The 22,961-nt window shown below is 40.5% G+C and overlaps 1 protein-coding gene across 4 annotated transcripts in view; it reads left to right on the top strand.

Annotated features, from left to right (window-relative positions):
* The first annotated feature begins 269 nt into the window (after positions 1–269).
* Positions 270–22,961, top strand: part of PACSIN2 (protein kinase C and casein kinase substrate in neurons 2) — a 57,139-nt gene continuing 34,447 nt past the window's right edge. For all 4 annotated transcript variants that reach the window (XM_054399907.1, XM_054399905.1, XM_054399904.1 and 1 more), the window contains exon 1: positions 270–378. The gene's annotated coding sequence lies outside the window, so the exon portion shown is untranslated. The remainder of the gene's footprint in view (positions 379–22,961) is intronic.

The following is a 22,961-nucleotide window of genomic DNA, read 5'->3' as shown; positions in this document are numbered from 1 at the left end:
CGCGCAGCCCCTGAGACGCACAAATCACCTGCCCACAGCCCAGCCGCCCAGCAGGTACCTTTGACCCCGCCACCCCTCGACTAGGAAGCAGCGTTAATTGGCAGCCGCGGAAAGCCAATAGACGACGGGGCGGGAGCCTGAGCTTCTCTCTCGCCCAATGAGAAGGCGGTTGAGGCGTCCGCCAATCGTAGGGGCGGGGGAGGCGGGCGGAGGCAGGCGGGCTGGTGGGGGGGGGGGCAGTCGGTGCGGTGGAGCGTGGAGCGCCGGGGTTTTTCTTGCGTTTCTTCGTGCGCTCACTGACTTGTCAGCTCCCTTCCTACCTCCCTTCTTCCTTCGCCGCTGGCAGGTGCAGGAGACCGGCAGTTCCCGGCACTTCAGGTGAGGGCTGCGCCGTCGTCTTGGGCCCTACCCTCGGAGGCAGGCTGGAGGCGGAGGCCGTGGTTTAGATTCCCGTCGGAGTCTTTCGGGAGGGGGAGCGCGGAACGGTGAGCGGCGCGGTCCCACTGGCGGGCGCAGCTGCGGCGTTTCGTTGAGCTGCTGACGGCTCACGGCGCTAACCGTTCCTCCTGGTGGGGTCAGGCCGCGCGGGGAGGGGCAGAGCGAGTAGCGCGTCGTGAAGGCCCTGTTGGGTGCCGGCGGGGGCTCGGTGCCCCTACAGTGTGGCTGGGGCTGGAGTGACAGTGCTGAGGCGGCGTGGTGGGGCAGCGGGCGCGGGGAACCTGAGGAAGCGAAGGGTGGGACGTTCACCCAGCGGGTGGTGGCGGGGCTTCCTCCCGGAGGGCGCGGGGAAGGTGAAGGTCTCCTTGCGCGGCGCCCGGCGGGGAAGGGCAGGGCTGGGGCTGGCGAGGGATGACGACACTGGCTGTGGTTCCTGTAGGAGGGAATAGCTCCCTGCTCGGAAAAGTTTAGTGACCCACTCGGTGGTGGTGGTGGTAGTGACGGCTTTTGTGTTTGGGAGGGGAGAGATGGAAAAGAGGAGGGAAAGCTAAAACTGAGCGATTTGGTTTCACCTCCGTGCTTTGAAATCCTGATGTCCTGGCCGATGGCAGGTAACCATGCTGATTTGCTGGGGGGAGAGTGAGATTTTAAAAGCATTACAGACTCCTGAGTTCTGGTAATTTACCCAGCCTCTGGTTTCTGAGTCTTGCCGTTGCCGCCTTCTCTCTTTCCCTTTTTTGGCTTGCGGAAAGAATCTTCTCCCGAACTGAAACGTCTGTGTGGGAGACAGAAGTCTCTTTATGTGCATCGAAGCTACCTGGTTAGAGAGAGCGGTCTCTCTCATCAACAGTGTCTGCGGCTTGCTATGTCCATCCTTACCAGCTGTTTGGCTGTTTCTTATTGGAGTGACTTTGCAGCTGACAGACTCAGTCATCTGAGCCTTCATCATTTTGCCCTAGCAAGTAAGGGATTCAGAAAGGAAGGTGTGAGTGACACATGCTCTCTTTTCCAAACAGAATATTTGAAAATGGAGTATTTGAACCCCAGATGTAATCTTGACCTTTTGAATGTTCGGTTTCCCTGATAACTATTCTTACTTAAAAGTGTAGATTAGCTAGGATAATTTAAAACAAGTACACCACTGCTCACGTTTCTTGTACTTTTTTCAGCAACTTTGTGACCCACATTGGGGTAAAAAGTGAGCTTTCAGAAGTGCTGGGCAATTTTGTTTTCTTCTGCAGCACTTCACAACCTGATACCAGACTGCTTGAAAGGTCACCATAAGACTGTTTTCTCTGATACAAGGTTAGGTTTTTTTTTTTTTCCCCCCTTCTTCTGCTGATGTGGTTTTAATTTTGGAGATTCTCGAAAGGCAAAACCTTTCCACTGCTTTGAAAAGGTAAAAACATTAACAGTGAGTTGATACTATTATAGCAATTTTGAGCAACTGAGTTTTAATTCTAGTTTTAATGAACAAAAAAGGATCATTCTTGTATGTCTGTGATAAGACCAAGAGAAAAACATTGCTTAATTTGTCTCTTGGGCAGAGCTTGCCCAAGGAACCTGTGTAGAGGTGTGAGCTGAATGAGCCAACTCTATTTTGGATGGGCAAAACTTCTTAACTCTTTTTTACCTATTAAGGTTAGTAGCACTAGGGGCTGATATACTTGGTCTTTCGTACTTGTACCTATCTGAGATGATGTTTTGTCAAACTTGAAATTTGCCTTTGAAGACAGTAGAGTTACATTCTGCCAGATATGACTGAATCAGCTTAAACAGTATGACCTATGTATTAGCACACTGATCATAACCTAATTCCACAACGCAGCATCATTTTAGAGATCTCTGATTATAGCAGGAGAAGAGTGCAGGTGCTATGTAATCCTCTGTAATGTTAACCTTGATGGCATGGCCGTTTGGTGTTTAAGTGCTCCCAGCTCCCCTTGGTGCATAGTTTATTGTTCTAAAGTTGGTTTCTTTGGTTCAGTTGGTGCTGTGCAGTGCCAAGCTAGAACAAACATTGAAGACTGCCCTGGGGTTTAAATCCCATATCACACATTTGGCAACAATATCAGTGTTAAAAGGAAGACACATAGCACAGTTGTAGCTAGCCTTAAAACAGTTTATTAATGGTCGACAGGCAAAACTGGTTTGGAATGATTTTTTTAAAAATTATTTTTAACTGAATCTGGGTTGTTTGTGTTTTTTTTCCCCTCTCATTTTGTAGAGTTTGCTGTCAATTCTGTGCTTCCCTGATTGTGGTTAAAATTAGTCTAAAAGTTACTGTGATTTGAATTGGTAGCCTTTGAGTCAGTGCAGGGTGAGAGACTTTGTGCTTGCCACAGGAATGGCAAAGGATAAAATGCTTAGTGGTGCTGCTTGTAAACAATTATCTGTGCTTGTATGAATCTGTGTGAGTAACACAAATTATCTAAACTGTATCTTTCTGCGTCTGAGATGGTACACAGGTTCCTGAAGGTGAGAGGATCAGGTCCTGGAAAAAGTTGAATTGTCTCATAGTAAGCCAGGAGAACAGTAGATGCAGATTGAGAGATTTGTTTAAACATGCATGTCAGCTAATACATTAGAGTAGTGCTTTGTTGGTTCTTGGGATCCTTGGTTTCTAAAAGAAATTCTAAGATTTGATGACTTACTGCTGCAGACCTGGAATTGAGTCTCTAATGCTTGAATTTAAGACTAATCTGAGAGGTGAACAAATTTCTTGTAACATAGGACTTTGTGAAATTCTATCTTAATCCGTAAACCTAAGAAGTAGCCCTGTTTGTCTCAACTAAAACTAGCTACTGATTTTTGGCTTGATTTAATGTAACAATTAGTTGTTCTCAGGATGTGAAAAGGAAGAAAGCAGGAAATAACAGTGATGTAACTGTACTGAGATAAATCAAGTTAAGCATTCAGAGTCTGCGTTTGAGTAGAACAGTGCACTTCATATGAATGTTACCTGGCTAGATGGCATACTGGGGTTGGGAAGTATAACCTTAAGTCATCAGTAAAAAGATAGTTATATCCTGGGGTTGGTTCCCAGTCTCCAGTCGTAGTTGAATGTGTCATGAGACTCTAATGTCATTCCTTTATGTGCTGTCCTGCAGTGCAACTTGCTTGAAAGACAGGAACAGTAGTTTTTAAAAAACTTTTCTTTCTACTCCAATGTGTGCTTCTTGGAGTATGAGTGGTTCTTTTTGAGCCACTGTGAACTGTTGTGATCGATAGAGTCCTGTGAATCTTGGTGGACAGGATGTGTCAATATTTGAGAAGGTATCCAGCCTTAATTAGTAAATAGGGCTAGAGCTAGCATGGGTATTGTAATACTGCACAGTAATGAGCTCTGAAGCAAAAATAAAATCTCTGAGGCTTTAAATGATCTGTTTTGATTCAAGTTTTTAGAGTATGCCAATATTTAAAAACTGTTTTGGTTTACACAACATCTTGTAAATATTTTCACAGTGTTGGAAAACTGTTTGGTTTGGGGCCAGTACAGGTTATTAACCCTTTTTGTTTGTGTAAGTCTGCTCTAAGAATTAATTCCAAGGCATCTACAGACCAAAAATTTAAAGCAAACTTCTTTACCTTTTATAATATACTGTAGACCAGTGAATAACAAACAGACTACAATATAACAGCAAAAATGGTGAGGATAAGAACAGTTTGTTAAATCCTATTATTAAATATTTGTTTCAAACAGTTTTACTGAAACCAAGAGGGCTGGGTTTTATGCAATCTTTTGACATAAATTTACAGAAGTGACATAGTAGATGTTTTGAGAATAGGTGCCACGCAGGCTTTAAGTGGTGCTGTGAACTCAGAAGAGTTCACAAGTATGTGTTCTAAATATCCTCTCCTGCTTGTTGAGACTAATGTATCACAGAACCATGATGTGCTTGCTTTTGATTATAAAGTAGTGGGTGGTTGACAGATACTAAACCTGGTGACTGTTTTGTTCTTGTAATCTTCATTGTGAAGTGCTTTTTGCAGAAGTGTGATGTTCTTCCTCTTGTTACTATTGTCTCTGTATGTGAGTAGCATGAATAGGATTCATGAATCTGATTTTCATGTATGATAAGAAGTTAATCTCCCCCGCATATCAGGTTGACGCATTGCCAGCTGTAACAAAAAAAGGTGTGTATTGACTAAGCTCTGAAAGGACTAGCAGAGTTCTGCCTGGCATCTGGAACCCTGCTTTCTGAGTACAGTCAAGGGTTCTGGGTTCCCTAAACTACCACACCAACTTGCACAGAAGTTCTTACTTAACATAGTAATGGTAGATGAATATTGAAACCAGAATTTTACTTGTTCTCAACAGCAGATGTACAACTATACTTCACTATTCTTTTGAGCTTATGTGTTTATTTTTTAATTTCTGGTGTAATAGGTCAAATAAAGGTACAGGGTGAATGTGCTTAATATGCCCCTCTTGAAATGGGTAATGTGAAGTACAGATTTTAATAAATTATCTGCCATGAGTCATAGGACAAATAGGACATCTTTTTAGTCTGACTTATGCCTATGGTCTTCTCTCTTAATAGAGGTTTTCTTGGCAAAATAACAGGTAACTGGATACTGCTGAGTGGAGCAATACTGCTTTCTTGTCAGGAGAAGTGCTAAGTCTAGATATGTTAAAGCAACTCTTTATATTTAGTGGAACTACATGGATACAACGTAAATCTGCAAGCAGGCAGGCTTCCACTGTTCTTGAATAACATTTTTAGAAATGTTTTTTTCCCAAAGCCTTCAGGTTCTTTCTGTCCTGTAATAGTGATAAAAGCTCCGACTTTTTTTTTCTTCATCATTTACCTAAAATAATCTAGCCAATCTAAGTAATCTATTATCTGATCTACATACAATTGTGCCTAACTTGAAGGAATCATTTTATAGTTTGGGTTAAGCTGTAGGGTGAATGTAACTGAAAGAAATTGTTCCCTAGTTCTTGCTGGTTAAGGTGATGGTTCCATTCCAAAATGTGAGCATTCTGTTTTACATGTGAGAACTGAAACCGGGTAACCCACTTCTTTTAAAGAACTTTGCTTTCATTTTTGTGTGTTAGGAGAGAACTTCATGTAAAGAGCACTGTCAGTGTTGTCATTCAAATAGAGTGAGAACTAAATGGAGTGTTTAGCTATTCTGGTTTTGAGCGATTACATTTCTTAGAAACTTTTATGCCCACAACTGAGAATATTGCCATCCCAGTGACTATTTGTTTTGGTCCACTATTACGGTAGGTGTTTTCATTGGATTACACCAATTGGAGTATATTTTACTGCTGTACTGCTGACCTGCTTTCTACTAGCAGTTACTTTGGCACAAGGAACTTAGGCCTGGGAGTCATTGTGGCTTTAAGCTGAAGTTCTTTGTCTTTTTTTGAAAGCTGGTTCATTTGCAAGTAGGAACAACCATATAAAGTATGATCAACCAGTAACCTGTGATTCATAGTGACACTCTTCGTAGTGACACTCTCCACAGCTAAATTTCCTTCTGTCATAATTGAACAGAATCCTCAATGGAAAGAGAAGTGAAACAAGTTTTATATTATTGCTGTATCATTGATGGCCTGTAGTGGGTTAACCTTGTCTGAATGCCAGGTGGCCACCAAAGCTGCTCTGTCGCTCCCTTCCTTGACTGAACAGGTGAGAGAAATTAGAACAAAAGGGTTGCCGGTTAAGACAGAGGCAGGGAGATCACTCACTAATTACTGTCACCAGCAAAAGAGACTCAGCTCAGGAAAATGAATTTATTGCCAATCAAATCAGAGTAGGGTAATGAGAAATAAATCCAAATCCTAAAATGCTTTCTACCAAACCCTCCTATCTTCATGAAGAATGATTCTTCTGTCTCCTCCCCCTGAGCAAGGGGGGGATGTGCAGTGGGAGTTGTGCAATGGGAGTTGCGGTCAGTTGATCACTCCTTGTCTCTGCTACTCCTTCGTCCTGCTCTAGCATAGGGTTCCTCCCAGGGGAGGCCATCCTCCACAGACCTCTCCAACAAGAATCCTCTCCTGGACTGCAGTTCTTCTTGAACTGCTCCAGCACAGATCCTTTGCCCAGGGTGCACTTCTTCGTAAACAGACTGCTCCAGGGTGGATCTCCCATGGGATCATGAATCATGTGGGACTGGTAAACTTGTTTGCAAATTTAGAATTAACTGCCTAATCCTCTGTTTCTTCCTTGTCTCATTTTCTTGCAATTTTGGGTATGTCCTCAGGAGCATGTTTTCACAATGGCTTTAATAATGGAGGCTTATGTGGGTCATGCATTTGAATTTCTGTAAACGTCTAAAGAGATGATCTTTTGTATAAACGCATTTTAGTTCCTGCTGCCCTTAAAATGTTAAAGCATTTTGATTGTCCAGTTGCTAATAGTTCACAGTACAAATACAAAAGAATGATTAATAGATTTTAATCCAGGAAGGAACCATTTGTAGTAATCTGAAAAATACAAGTCATACGATTTCGGTGAATGAATCTGCTGGAATGATAAAGTGTCATGGTTTAACCTTAGCTGGCAACTAAGGTTCAGGGAGCTGCTGGCTTGCTTCCCCCTGCCCCAGTGAGATGAGGGATGGAATGGAAAGGACAAAAGCAAGAAAACTCTTGGATCGAGATAAAGGCAGTTTAATATAAAAGCAAAAGCTGTATGCACAAGTAAAGCAAAACAGGGAATTAATTTGCTGCTACCTATCAGCAGGCAGGTGTTCAGCTGTCCCTAGGAAAGCAGGACTCCATCATTCCTAGTGGTTACTTGGAAAGACAAACGCCGTCACTCCAAAGCAAGTGTCCCCTTGCTTTCTGCTCCCCAGCTTTATATGCTGAACATCACATTGTATGGTATGAAATATCCTTTGCTCACTTGGGATCAGCTGCCCCAGCTGTGTCCCCTCTGAACTTCTTGTGCTCTCCCAGCTGGCTTATTGGTGGGGTGGGGTGAGAAGCAGAAAAGGCTTTGACTCTGTGCAAGCGGTGCTCAGCAGTAACTAAAAGTGTTATCCAGACTTTTTCAGTACAGATGAAAAATATAACATCATACTGCTACTATGAAGAAATTTAACTCTGTCGTGGATTGAGTTGAACTTGCTGCTGTTACTCATACCATGCAGCAGTTATGCCAGCTTCAAAAAGTGAAAGTGCTAAGTGGAGCAAGGTATTATGGGGCTTGAAGTGCAGATAGTAACATGGGAGGCTTCCTGTTTCAGTTGCTGGTTCTGGGTTCTCGGGTGTGGGCTTTTTCCCTGCAGGCATGGCAGCAGAATGATTGGGAGTTGGGTAGCTGCTGGGTTTGGCTTTCTGTTTTATGCTGGTTTTTCTTTTTTCTTTTTTTTTTTTTTTCTGTATTTCACTGTGCTGCTTCTGCAAATAGGCTAAGCTAAGCTAATCATGCATTGTAAGACTAGATTATTAGCTAAGGTAATCGTGCATTGTGATTATGATATCATGTTATATTAAACTCTTATCACTTTATCTCAACCCTGAGTTTTGTATGTTACTTTTTCCCCTCACTTTTGTGTTGGGGAAGCAGGGAGTTTAGCCCTTGTGCTAAACCATTACAAGTTTTTAAGTCAAACTCAGCACATACAGCAAGAAAGAAAAGTTTCCTTTTTAGAAAGATTGGGTGTGGAGTCCACTACAACCATGTTAGTGTCCCATGTGGTTCATGAGTCCTGCTGTCTGAAACAGGGTGCTCTGTCTGATATCAGATAAAATATCCTTCTGGCTGCCTGTCTCAGAACACTTTGTTTATATTCTACAGTTCATTGAACACGTTCAGCTTAGTATTCCTCTCCATTTCAGAATCTTCAAAATAAAAGCTTAAAATATTAGGACATAAGAGAGAAGAAAATTAAACTTTCTGTCTCGGTATAACCCAATGTGAATTCGAAATTAGTGTTTTCAGCTTGTGCTCATTTTGACAAACATCTGAAGAGCCCTGGATGGGCTGTTACTGCTCCCTCAGGCTTTTTTTTTTTTTTTCTTCTATTTTAACTGGCTGTGCAGTAGATCAGTCATGATTCCTGATCTTTTTTGAGGTCACCAATAATAATGGTAAGTAGCTAAGCTTGGTGGGCACATTGAGCTTTAATATTTCTTGACTCCCTATTTTGAAATCTTTAAATGTAATATCAGATTGAATTTGTATCATTCTGTATCTTAATCCAAGTACCTTTTGATAAGTCAAATGCTGTGTTAAAACTTAATGTCCTGAGTGTAATCATTATCACTCAGGATGTTGACCTTGTGAAGAGAGGATGATTGTTCTTTCTGCCTTTGTAATAATTACTGTCAACTTTTTATGCTCAAGGTTTTTTTGGTGTTTTTTTTTTTAACTCTCTTGGATCATCCTCATTATTCAGCACTTCTAATAAGTTTATGATTTAGAATCATAGAATCAAGAAGGCTGGAAGAGACCTCAAAGATCGAGTCCAACCTGTCACCCTAAACCTCATGACTATCTAAACCATGGCACCAAGTGCCACGTCCAATCCCCTCTTGAACACCTCCAGGGATGGTGACTCCACCACCTCCCTGGGCAGCACATTCCAATGGCCAACCACTCTCTCTGTGAAGAACTTTCTCCTCACCTCCAGCCTAAACCTCCCCTGGCGCAGCTTGAGACTGTGTCCTCTTGTTCTGTCAGTGGCTGCCTGGGAGAAGAGACCAACCCCCTCCTGGCTACAACCTCCCTTCAGGTAGCTGTAGACAGCAATGAGGTCACCCCTGAGACTCCTCTTCTCCAGGCTAAACAGTCCCAGCTCCCTCAGCCTCTCCTCATAGGGCTTGTGCTCAAGGCCTCTCCCCAGCCTCGTTGCCCTTCTCTGGACATGCTCCAGCAATTCAACATCTTTCCTAAACTGAGGGGCCCAGAACTGGACACAGTAGCCTCCTGAATGATATTTTTAAATTCTGGAATGAAACCTAATGTGGACATGCTTGTTTGGAGTCATAAGCCCTTCTGATTTCTAATTTGAGGGCTAATAATCATATCACCCAGATAAATTATTTGTCAGGATTCATAGATCCTCTGCCTTTGTTACTACATTAAAATGTTAACACATTATGAATGATAGCATTGGTGCTGAGGTTGTCGCACAGTAAAGGAGCTTTAAGTATACTGGTCACCTGCTACAGCGATGGTGGTGTTTCTGCTGATTTTTGTCAGGATAGCTTTTGTTACATTTGTTACCATGAACTTCCCCTCTTTTCAGCTTCATGTGTAGCTAGTTCCGTAGCCACAATGTTTTCTTCTGATGTGGCTATGCAGACAGCTTTTAAAAAATCTTGACTCCCTATGCTTCTTCCGTGATAAGGTAATATTAATTTATCATGTTGCCAAAATCTGACTCTTCAGGTCAGATTCAGCTGGTCTGACACTAGTCTGAGTCAACTCAGATATGTGGGTAGTCACTTCTTTTAGTTGTCATCCATTGCCTTTTTGAGGTACAGTATCCATGGAGTTTCTCGTGTTGAAGGCAGTGTGCCTTTTGAGTCATGGATAATATGTTAAATTTCACGCCAGTCTTAACATTGAGAAAGTGAAAAACAGAACATATGTCAGTGGGACCACAGGGCCCTGTGGTAATGTGGTGTTCTTCACACAGCAGCTTGCTGTCAGATGAGCTGACTGCTTGGTGTTAGTGTGCTGTATTGGTCTCTGGTAGATAACTGTTAGTGGCTATGTGAGGCATGAGCTCCTGGAATATGTTCCTGAATGTCTGTGGAGTGTTAGTGTTTATGAAAGTTGTTAGTAATTCAGAAGAGTAATATTATTGCAGGAGTTTCACCACTCCTTTCTTGACAACTTAATCTTATCTACCAACTTTATAAACACAAACTGTTCAGTAGTGTGTCTAGGTACCAGTGATGTTTCTTAGCATAACATCTAGTAATTCACTAAATTAGCTCAGATGCTTGTTGCTGCTTCAGCTCACAGCAATAAGGCAAGTAAATTCTAAACCAGTGACTGTCTTTGTTGCTACTAAAATGGGAAATCAGATTCTTTCCCTAGTGCCCAGCTATTTATTCATGCCTTGTGCTCAGCATTGGCCCTATTTATGTGGCTGTGCCATGACTGGAATTGTTTCTCTGGTCCAGTAAGAAATGTTTTCATTTTGGCAGAGTAATTTTCATCTGGATAAAGTTTAGCACCTGGCTTCCTGATTAGACTCTACACAGAGATGTGCCAGAAGGAGTGACTTGGGCCATGGAAGAAGACCACATAAATCTTTGATAAGGAATTGGCTGGATGGCCACGCTGAGAGTAACGGTCAACAGGTCAATGTCCACAGGGAGGCCACTGAGTGGCACCCCTCAGGGATCAGTACTGGGGCCCGTGCTGTTTAAAATCTTTGTCAGTGATATGGACAGTGGGGTGGAGGCACCCTCAGCAAGTTTGTGGAAGATACCAAGCTGTGTGGTCTGGTTGACATGCTGGAGGGAAGGAATGCCTTCCAGAGGAACTTGGACAGGCTTGAGTGGTGGGCCCAAGCTGACCTCATGAGGCTTAACAAGGCCAGGTGCAAGATCTTACAGCTGGGTCAGGGCAATTCCAAGCACAAATATAAACTGGGCAAGGACTGGCATGAGAGCAGTCTCAAGGGGAAAGACTTGGGGGTGTTAGTTGATGAAAAACTCAACATGAGCCAGCAAGTGTGCTCTTGCAGCCCAGAAGGCAACTGTATCCTGAGCTGCATCAAATGAAGTGTGACCAGCAGGGTGAGGGAGGTGATTCTCCCATTCTGCTCTTGTGAGACTCGAACTGGAGTACTGCATCCAGTTTTGGTGCCCCTAGTGTAACAGGGGCATGAAGCTGCTGGAGCACGTCCAGAGGAGGGCCAATAAGATGATCAGAGGGCTGGAGCACCTCACTTGTGAGGACAGGTTGCAAGAATTGGGGCTGTTCAGCCTGGAGAAAAGAAGGCTCTGGGGAGCATTATGGTGGCCTTCCAGTACCTGAAGGGGGCCTACAAGAAAGCTGGGGAGGGACTTTTTATAAGGCGTTGTAGTGATAGGATGAGAGAGAATGGATTGAAGCTGGAGGAGGGCAGATATGAGGAAGAAATTACTTACAGTGAGGGTGGTGAGACACTGGAACAGGTTGTCCAGGAAAGTCCTGGATGCCCCCTCCCTGGAGGTGTTTAAGGCCAGGTTGGATGAGACCTTGAGCGACCTGGTCTAGTGGAAGGTGCCCTGGCCTGTGGTAGGGTGGGGTTTGGGACTAGATGATCTTTAAGGTGCCTTACAACCTAAACCGTGAGCTTGCCAGGCACAGAGGTGAGGCTGACTGGCTTACTTTTGTAGGCCTTTTTCCATTTTTGAGGATGGGGGTTATCTTTTCCCCTTTTCTGGTCAGCAGAAACTTCACCAGATTGCCATGAGTTTTCAAATATGATGGACAGTAGCTTGGCAACCTCATCTGCCAGTTCCCTCAAGACCTGTGGTTGGATCTCATCGGGCCCCATGAACTGATGTCCACCTTCAGGTTTTTTAGATGGTCTTGAACTTGGTCTTCACTTACAGTGGCTGGTTCTTCCTTTTCCCACTTACATATTCTTAAATAATGAAATACTCTAAACCAGCAAACGTTTACACCTTATTGTTGAACCAGGTTTTTAAGAACTAGCCTTGAATATAAACTCAATATTTAATTTCCAAAATCGAGACAATCTTGTGGAAAGAATCAATTGGGTGTTTTAGACTGTTAGGGGTGGGCTTTGTTGGGTTTGTGTTCTTTTGGGGGGGGGCAGTGGGGGGTGTGGCGGAAGTGGGTTGTGGGGTGTTTGGTGGTGGTGTGTTTTTGGTGGTGGTGTTTTGTTTGTTTTTGGTTGTTTGTTTGTTTGTTTGTTTTTTACATGGAGGAACCTAGGTGTACACAAACAGTGCTACAAGTTTTTTTTCTGGAAAAATACTTCCCTGACTTGTTTTAACATGATTGGACTTTTTTGTTTTTACTGTGTTTTGTGTTTGTTTGTGGTTTTTGTTCTTGTTGTTGTTTTTAATTTTGTTTTTTTCTCTCACTAAAATAATTGAATAGAATTGAATCCTATTGTTTCATTTTTCCTATGATACTGCCAATCTGCTTTCTTGGCTATTCTTAGCAAAGTGCTGTTCCACCTGTTTTGTGTTGGTGATTTTTTTTTTTTTGTTTGTTTGTTTTTAAAAGCATGTTCTCTAGGTTAAATTAAAATTTATTTGAAATTATATTTGGTCTTAAAATTGGTTTGAATTTAGCTAAGAAATCCTTTGTCCATAGTAGCTACTTCTGGTTTAGCTGGTAGTATTCTTGTATCAGAGAATAAAATGGGTGAACAAAATATCTAATTACTGCATATTTTGCACTTCCAATTGCAGTTTCTGGTGAATGTAAATCCTGTGAGTGGTATGGATATCATGAGTAAAATTTGTGCTATGCAGTTTTAGTCATTAAGCCAGTAACAAGCAGTTTGATAACTAATACATGTGAATAGATAACAGAAATACCACACATTAATTCTGGATTTATTTTAGGTTATGCTTCTTTGCTTTAGACTTTGATCACTCTAATAAAATATGATGCAGTCTCACTTTCTCGAAAAATGCAGTTAGCTGGATTTATTAGCCCTGTAGAGATACTGAAACAGCAATTGGAGATCTTTTGCATTTCTGCCCTTTTCCCATCCTCCCCTCTCTTGCAAAAGAGGCTAGATAGGAAGTACCTTTGCTTCTACACATTACTAGATATTGCAGAAACACTTTCCTTTGTGTAATCAAGGACAAATGGTGCTAAATTTAGCTTGGAGTCCCTATTAGTGTATTGCTGAACAAAATTACTAATTCCACAGTAATAATTTTAGCAATTTTTATGCTGTTTGTAAGAGATCTTACTGCATAACAAGGCAATATGGAAAGTTGAACAGATTTTTATGTTTACAGGTACATCTAAAGGTATTTTCATTGCACATTGTTTTATGTGTTTTCTGTTTGGAGTGTTTATTACACATGTGATAGATATGGATAAGGTACTCCTTTGAATGAAACTGTTGAGAACACTGTTGAAGTATTACTATTATGATTAACTAGAGGATTGTAAGTGATGATCTTGGAGACTCTCAGAATTTGGATAAGCTTTCAGTGCCTTTATCTTACAGGCAAAAATGCTGGACTTGTATGTGTATATCTTGGACCTTGAGCCAGAAGTTTTTTACATAACTGAAAGAAGCCTTTCTGTAGCATTGTGTTCTGATTACTTTGTGTCAGTGACATTAGTATTGCTTTTTCCCTTCCGTACCACCTATGTTACTTAAGTCAGTACTAGCATCGATAGACTTTTCCAAGACACTAGAAGTTGAACAGTGGTGTTGCATTTTTTTGTCTGTCAGTTGAAACCACGTGGAATTAGTATAACTAATTTCAATGTTAATTTTGCTAGGACTTAAAGCTTTGAGTCAGTCAGCACTAAACCTGTCCATATGGCCTTTGTTGCTGCACTATTTTTATGTTGGAAAAAACTATCTTTAGAAAAGTGTTTCCAATGCTAAAGTACTACCAGTCCTTGGAGGGATCAATAAACATCAACCTTTGTTTGAAACTAGCATTTTGGCTTGGTATTATGGCTGCAATCTTTAAGATAATGTGGTAAATGTAAACTAGGTAGTAAAACTGTTTCTCTTCCTCTGAAACATACTAAATATTCAAATTCTTTGTAGCAGTGATGAGGGGAATGGATAATTTCAGTTTCATAGATGACAAGGTACAGAATAAATGTGCATTATCTAAGAAATCAGTTCAAGGTTATTGAAGAATACATTGCATAACCTATCCTTTTTACTAATGCTGGTTTGTTTAGATCTGATGAAATAATTAAGTATAATATCTGTTTTTCTTTTATAGCTCTGCTACATCAAATATACAGATGTTTTGCCTCAGTGAGCAAGCTATTTTATGTTTCAGTTATGGAAAGTTATACCAGTTCTTTCAGTATAAACTGAATGTCAAGTTTAACAGAAATATTAATATTCTTACTATTTCTGTGAGGCAAAAAAGGAAAGAAGAAACTCTGCTACAGGAGTATGTACGTGGGGCCCTTTCAGTTAGTTGCACCAGAGCTTAATAATACTCCATAGATAATAATACTCCAAGACTCACCACCTCTTTCATGCTTTTAGTGTTCTTTTTAGACTTATGTATGTATCTGAAACACCTCTTTGTGTGTTCTGAAACCTTAGTAAATCAAAATAGACATACCTCGAAGTAAATTAAAAAAATATGTTTGAAATTACTTTGTACCCTTAACCTTTAGGAGTAAGGACAGTTGATCTCTTCTTTAAAACAACAGTGATCTGAGACATAGCTTGATTGTGTGAGGGTTGCTTGTAATGATGACTCTTCAGCTGCTGAGCTGCTTCTATTAAAAACAAATGTTACTGAGATCATAGCTATAGTTACTGGAGGTATTCCTGCTGGGTTAGAGAAATTTCTGACCTTCCCAAGAAAGCTTACAATGAATGAGAAGTTATGGTGTACTGTTTATTACTAGTGCTGACATTTAGCTTTGTGAGTCTAATAGGGCTTTTGTCATTCTAAACTATCCTGGATTTAGTATGCTTTGCTATTTGGGCAGATCAGTTTACCTTTGATTTATTCTGGGAACTAAAGGGAGAATGCCTGCCCCTCCAGTAAAGCTATTGTATTTTGAAGTGATAAAAACTGGAAAATGGTGTGCAGAAACAAGACATGAAGGTTTGTGAGTTTTCTAGATGCAGGCTTAATTTTTCTATTGCTGTTTATATCAGATGATTACATTAAGGATTTCAGCCTTCAGAACCAGAAGTAGAAAATGTCTGTACTTCACAGATGTCCTTTGATGAAGTATTCTTCCTGACTTGACCGCTAGAGTATGATTATGAAAAAAATTATTATGTGCTATTTTTAAATATATTTTGTATATCTGTTTTTTGACAAACTTTCTTCATTGTTCAAGCTCTGCAGCATTTAAAAATATTCTCTCTTTTATTCTTCCCACTACAATATAGTCAAGAGTTAAATGGGAAGTTTATTACTCATTGAGTAAGCATATGGCTTGGTTTTCTTATTCTTGAAGAATATTTGGTCAGAAATCTTATTTTCAGTGACACCTTTAAGGCATTTCTGTGTAACTGAATCTTTCAACTTGCAGCTGTTTCAGCTGTTGAATTCTTCAATGATTGTATTTTTACTTTAATCCATTGCTGCTCAACCTCTTAAAGGATGAGCCATTGCCATGGGTTGATACTCAATACCATGCTGCCATCATGCCAGCTTCGAAATGAAAGTGCTGGCTGGAGCAAAGTATCAGGGGATTGAAGCTCCGATTGTAACAGGAGAGACTTCTTGTTCTGGTTGCTGCTTCCACTTTGAAATGTTGGTCTTTTCTCCTGGTCTGGCTGCTGCATGCTTGGGTGGAGAGAACTGTTTTTATTGCTGGTATCTGCTACTGATTTTGCTTTTGCTAAGGTACTTGTATGGCATAAGATCTCATAAAATTCTTTATCTCAACCCAGAGGGTTTTTTTGGTGTTACTTTCCCTCCTGCTTGTGTGTGGGGCAGGGGACTTGCTTGTGAGAGCAGGCTGTTAACCCAGGACAGCCATATGGTGACAGGGCTTTGTAACTGCAGTCTTACGTAGACAAATGACTGATTTCAGTAACCACAACCTATTCTAGAATGGTGTCTGAGATACTAGTGTGACCAGTGACACGGAGCACTGCCCTTACAGTGTCATGGTAGAAGTCTATGTGTCATTGTCTGCTCCACCCCGCTGTTTGCTATGATTCTGTGAAGCAAGCATGGTGATACTAGCTGTCAGCTTGAATTCTGCATGCAAATCTGGGGGGCAAATTCAGCACTTCAAAGGGAAATACAGAATGTCATGTTTTCACACATTTGTGCTGGATGCATAAATCATAGAACCACAGATTTGTGTCGGTTGGGAAAGACCTTTGAGGTATCAAGTCCAAGCACAACATCGGAGATGGGCCTGGGTAGCACCTCTTATGAGATTGTTGAAAATTCACGATGTGTTGAAACATAGCCTTAGGCTAATGACTCTAAAGCTCCGTAATACTGAGTAGAATTATTTTCCAGTTCTGGGTGGCTTTACATGTGTGTGCATATAAGCCATATATGGTTTATGCACAAACTACATTTTAAGACATCTGGCTTAAACCATTCCGTTGGAGAGTGTGCAGGTTTGATTTTTAATTCCAGAATGATTTTATTCCATGATACTAACCTTTTCTGTTATGATTGCTTCGTATTACTATGCGTCATGGAAAAAAAATACCATTTTAATTTAAAATGGGATGCTGCTTTTGAATGTAATGACTCCAGACTTTGAAGTCAGTTTTTCATTTTTAATACAATATGTGTAGTGATTTGCGGTAAACTGTAAGTATCTCAAGAAATTTGGTCACTTTTTTTCTGAAGCTATTTATTTGTGCCTGCTTTTCTCAGCTGTTATGACTACCATATTACTAGTTTGTTAGTATAGAGGTTACTGACATATGAATGTAGATTAAATTAGATCATAAAGCAAAAAAACTGTATAATTCTACCTTTAGTAGCACTTGATTCTGTTTTGTTGTTTTTGTGGGTTTGGGGTTTTAACCATTTTAATGCTGAAGTTACCTAGCAGCATGTATGATGGAGGAAAAAAAAAGCTGTATATTGTGTGTTTCACTAAGACTTTGCTTCAGCAGTTTGATCCATTTTAGTTCTGGATGATATGTGCTTTTAAACACTAGGGGTTTTCATACCTGAATCTTGAGAGAGCGCTCTGAGCTTTTTATTACTACTCCTCTTTCTGTCCTCTAGTTGTTGCTGAGGTGCAGGTTCAAGGTTACAGTTTAATTGCTACATAATCAGTGATGGCACAGCCTTATTACATGACAAAACACAATGGGAATTTCAAGTGCAAGAACTGGAAGCTAATAGGGCCTCTTGCCCTTTGAACTTCAGTCCAATTTAAGTTGTAGAGTAGAAGGCTGACCTACTTGTACTTCAGTCAAGCATTAATTAAAAAGAGCATAAAAAGCTTTGCTTTTCCTGAAAAGCAGGCAAATGGTATAAAAGACTGTTCTTTCTGAGATTAGTTCACCAAATTAAGCATTCATTTCATGTTACTGCAGTTAGGGATTCTACCTTCGATTTGTGATTGAGAACTGTACAATGTCAAGTAAGGTGCATCCATATCTCAGAAAATCCTAAGGAAGAGTGGCTACTCTGTTTTGGCTTTTGTTTTGTTGGTGGTTTTGTTTTGTTTAGGGTTTAGGATTTTTTGTTGTTGTTTGTTTGTGGGTTTTTCTTCTGTAAACACTTAAGATTAGTGAAACTTTGAGAATGAAAGAAAAACTTAAAACCATTTTGCCTAACTCTCTGATCTCATATACCTGCTTTAAAGAGCATCTTGTTTTGCACACTGATGATTTAAGTGTCCTATGTGATTTTAAAAGCAAACAAACCCCCCCAGAAACAAAAAACAATGAAGTGCCACAAACAACCCTCCCAAAGAAAAAAACAAATAAACCCCCAAAGCAAATCAAACCCCACAAAACAAAAACCCCAAACAAACAAAAACCCCAAACCCCCAAAAACTAGCCTGCACACAGAAAAAATAAATTCTATCTTAGCTTGTCAAATTCTGGGTACCAGGAAGGCCATAAAATGATTATTTGTGATTGTAATACATAAGAGCAGTATTTCCAGGTAGCTTAGACCAATGAACTTAGTACACATAAGGAGCCAGTTTGTTAAATCTATTAAAAGGGAAACAAAAAAAAAAAAAGAAAAAAAACGTTTTTAGGGAATATTTGTTTCTACTAGGTCAGCAATCCATGTCATGCAGATTACTAAGTGGTAAGTAAAGGTCTTATGTCCTTGTTGCAGTAATTACCATTTCAGGATCAGAAAATTAAATCATCTAGAAATCTGAGGAGTCCTGGCTAAAGATTACCTCAGGTTCACTGAACTGAAAATCTGTTTAAACAGAATTCAAGAGTTTCTTTTTGCAGTGGACATGTTAATGAAGCTAAGTATTAAGCAACCTCCTCCCTCACCTTAACATGAGCAAATAATTTAAATATTCTTAACTGTTCTTTAAAATCTGAATTAATCTTATTAAATATGAAATACTGCCACATGGTCTTTAGTACTGCTACGTTATAGCACTGATTTTGAAACACTTGAACAGGTCTTTTATTTTTTTGAAACGAATAATTGGTTATTTAACTTAGTAGAAGGAAAGCTAGCTAAAGCAAGGCGTGCCTGATGTTGATTTCTTTCTACATTTTATCACTTGCAGTACCAGAAGTGATGCTGCTGGTGATGTATAATCCGGCAGTGATCATTGATGCAAGTGTTGCTTTTTGGTTGTAAGACTATCATCATTAGCAATTTTTATATTGATAGTGTTTTCTACAAATAGTAAGCTACCCTTGAATATATTTTGAGATTTGAGGAAGGTTGTATGATGATTTCTTCTACTTTTTTTTCAGTGGAGCTATGATAGCAAGGAGATAATGGCTGCAGAAAGAACTAATAATAATTGAAACTACTTTTGAGAGCTGTTTCAGAGCTCTGAATGATTCTAGAATTCATGGGGTGATTATTTCATTTCTGCTTTAGCTGATCCCTCAAATAACAGGTATGCTAGCAAAACATTTTTGATGTTACAGTATATTTCTGTTACTGTATGTGTGTTGAGTAGCTAACCTAGAAAGCTAGTGGTTTAGCCTAGTGGAGAAGAATCCATGAAACCATAAAGAGTTTTATGTGGCAATATAATGCCTCTGCACTGTTTTAAGTAGAATGAGTGCATTGTGGTCTGAGAAACTGAGTTATTTCGCTAGGTTTTAGAGTCTTTATCACCTTCAGTGAAGTCCTTCTCTACCAAGGTATATGAAGGCTTACTTTTGTTTGTGCTTTCTCTTACTTTCTCCGTGGTAAGAAAACCATCTCGTCCCTCTTTTTGTTTTGTTTTATTTACTTCTCAAAAAAGTGACAGATGAATTTACTCAGAGTTCATCAGGGTCCATCCATGCAACCAGCATCCCCTGCCCTAATCAGCCTTACTAGTTTCTGCCAAACATACCATCTGCATCTCTTTTAGAATAATAGGAGGTAGAGTATACTGATGTGTAATTAATACACCTCTCTACAATTCCTAACAGTCTTTGGAAACAAATATTTGTAGAGACAGTCTCAGGGCTAGATTTGGTTCGAATGAGGTCTCAGAACCAGTTTTCTCCTGAAGTACAGTAGCTCTGTAACGTAACCTTCAGATTCAGCAAGACTAGATTGTTTCAACTTGATTTAAGGGTTTAGGTATGCTTCTATTCAATTCCTGTCAGTTATTTAATTAATATTACCACCCTATGTTTCCCAAGATGGAAAAATACAGCTTCTGACTCTGGAACATTGACACAACACAGCTGCTTCCAAAGTGACGCATCCGCAAAATGTGCCTATGTGTTTCACAGAGGTATTTAAAAACAGTATTCTCCACCCAAGATATTTGTCTGACTTAAAATATCTTCCTTTAAGGTGAGCTAGCCTTTCCTAAAGATTATAGTAAAACTGAATATTCGACTTTATGGCTATACAGAACCATGAGAAACACGTGACTGAAAACCCTGTGTTGGTTTGAGTGCCACACTGTTGCAGGGTAGGGGGGAAACTTACCTTAGTTTGAGCTGCAAGGTTTTCATCAGCCCACATGGAAAGAAGAGCATTCTAAGGAGAGAATTCTGTTAGTGGAAGTGGAGGTCAGGCAAAGTTGTGAAGGTGCTGCAGCTATCTTGTGGTGGTGGTGTTGAACTCCATACTTGTAAACACTGCAGGTGAATTAAGGCGTGTCTTAAAGTGAATATTTGGCAAACAGTGTATCGAATGACTTGCCAAGCAACTCCCATAGTTACTTTTTTCCTACCCAAAATTTACTATACTGTGTCATAGCTGATATGAAAGTCTTTTTGCCAAGTGAATGTGATATTTTGCAGTGTTTGCTCGAATGTAGGAGAGTGTGTGATCATGTTGGCAGTGATGGTTCTGGGCTCAGTCTGCTGTCTAAAACCACAGATCTCTTGCTAGAATGGTTATTTTATTACTTTATATTTCTGTACTTCTGTCAGGGTTTCTGTTTTCAAGTACAGCAGTGCTCATGTTTTGTGGTACTTGCATGGTCAGATAAGTAACATGGCACCTTTTATCTTCAAAAGCTTTTGATGTCCTAGGCAGTGCTTATTGGCATCTTCTGTTTTGCTTCGTAATGACATGCTGGTTTAGAGCAGTTGTATACATGTCACTTTCCTCTGCAGCTGTAAGTGCTGTTTGGTGTTTTCTCTGGTGGAGAATACATCCTACTACTACAGTACTACTACTCTGTGTTGTCCTTTTTAGAGAAGAATTTTGCAGTAAGGTGAAATATTAAGCATGTATGCTTTAGGTGCTTCCCTTAAGGTTTAGCTATTATAAGTTTTCACTGTGAGTGTGTATAACTAGCCATATAATTCCACAAACTGAGGGTTATGTATTTCTTTAAAGTATCCAGTCACTTTAAAAATTTCTTTAACCAAATGCTTATGAAGTGTAATTTTCAGGTTGAAGGCATGTGGTCATGTGCCCCCTTCTTCCTCCTTTGAAAAAGACATTTATCTCAATTTTATTTATTTGGGGAGGATGCCAAACTACTAAGGGTAATTTCATTTTACAGACCTTGACAGGACATGTGAATTAGTCGGTGACATCACAGGAACTACAATAGTGAACATTGGAAAAGGTTCTATTCTAATTAAATTGAAGTTTTTCATGCACCATAACACTTTAATCACTCAATCCTAAATAATGAAAACCTCTGGTTTAAAAAAATACTTCTTAATCTTTCAAGTTATTTCACTTGCCAAACAGACCTGAGTTCTTCAGGTGACTTTTTTTTTTTTGACAAAATTTACTCAAAGCTAATTTTGATACAGTGAAGAAAATGCTTATGTGGATTTTTCCTTGATTGGAAAGACCTGAGGCTCTTAAAGTTTTAAAGATATTTTGGAGGTGACCACATAACAGCATAATACCTAGGTCTTATGGCTCTAGGTACTGCCTTGAAAATTAAGAAGAGTCTTCAGAATGGGGAATTTCTTTTATATCATCTAAAACTTGTATTCTTTATTCGAGAATTTCTGTGTTCTGTATTAGAGAACTGGTTAATACACTTCAGTCATTAACTGTTGAAGGTCCTGCTTTGGCCTTTGGCATAGGCCTAATGAAGTGATGTAGGAGGAAGTACCTTAAAATCATAGAATCATTAAGATTGGAGAAGACCTTTAACATCGAGTCCAACCATAACCCAGCTACCATGACCACTAAACTATATCCTGAAGCACCACAGCTACACACTTCTTGAACATCTCCGTGGATGGCAACTCTGCCACCACCCTGGGCACCCTGTTCCAATGCCTCACCACTCTAAAGAAACCTTTCCTTATATCCAATCTAAACCTTCCCTGGCACAACTCACATCCGTTTTTCTCTCATCCTATCGCTAGTTACCTGGGACAAGAGACCAACACCAGCATCAGTACAACCTCCTTTCAGGTAGTTGTAGACAGCAATAAGATCTCCCCTTAGCCTTCTCTTCTACAGTCTAAACAACCTCAGCTCCCTCAGCCACTCCTCATACAACATGCCCTCCAAACCCCTCAGCAGCCTTGTTGCTCTTCTCTGGACACGCTTCAGGACCTCAATATTTTTCCTATACTTCAGCACCCAGAACTGAGCACAGTACTCAAGCTGTGGCCTCATCAGGGCTGAGTACAAGGTCATGATCACTTCCCCACTCCTGTTGGACACATTGTTTTTGGTACAGGCCAGGATGCCATTTGCCTTCTCAGCCACCTGGGCACACTGCTGGCTCATGTTCAGCTGTCCTTCTTCACCAGGCTGTTTTCCCCAGGGTGTAATGTTGCTTGGAGTTATTGTGACCAATGTGCAGGATCCAGCACAGGTCTTGTTACACCTCAGCCCATTGATTAACCTGCCCAGATCTCTCTGCAGTGCCCTCCTACCCTCAAGCAGATCAACACTCCTGCTCAATTTAGTATTGTCTGTAAACTTACTGAGCGTGCACTCAATCCACTCCACCCAAATCACTGATAAGAACTGGCCCCAGTACTGAGCTCCGGGGGATACCAACTGGATTTATCTCTGTTCACCACAACTCTTTGGACCTGGCTATCCAGCCAGTTTTCAATCCAGCAAAGAGTCCACCTGTCTGTGCCATGGGCCACAAGTTTCTCAAGAAGAATGCTGTGGCAGATGGTATCAAAGGCTTTACTGAAGTCCAGGTAGACAATGTCCACAGCCTTTCCCTCATCCGCTAGGTGGGTCACCTGGTCACAGGAGATCAGGTTGGTCAAGCAGGACCTGCCCATTCATGCCCATGCTGGCTTGGCCTGATCCCACCATTATCCTGCACTTGCCATGTGAGTGCACCCAACTAGAATCACTCCATAAT

Source organism: Indicator indicator, chromosome 3 (assembly GCF_027791375.1).
Source record: "Indicator indicator isolate 239-I01 chromosome 3, UM_Iind_1.1, whole genome shotgun sequence".
In the NCBI taxonomy this organism is placed as follows: domain Eukaryota; kingdom Metazoa; phylum Chordata; class Aves; order Piciformes; family Indicatoridae; genus Indicator; species Indicator indicator.
The sequence above is the reverse complement of the archived record's forward strand: the minus strand, read 5'-3'. Positions and strand labels throughout refer to the sequence as shown.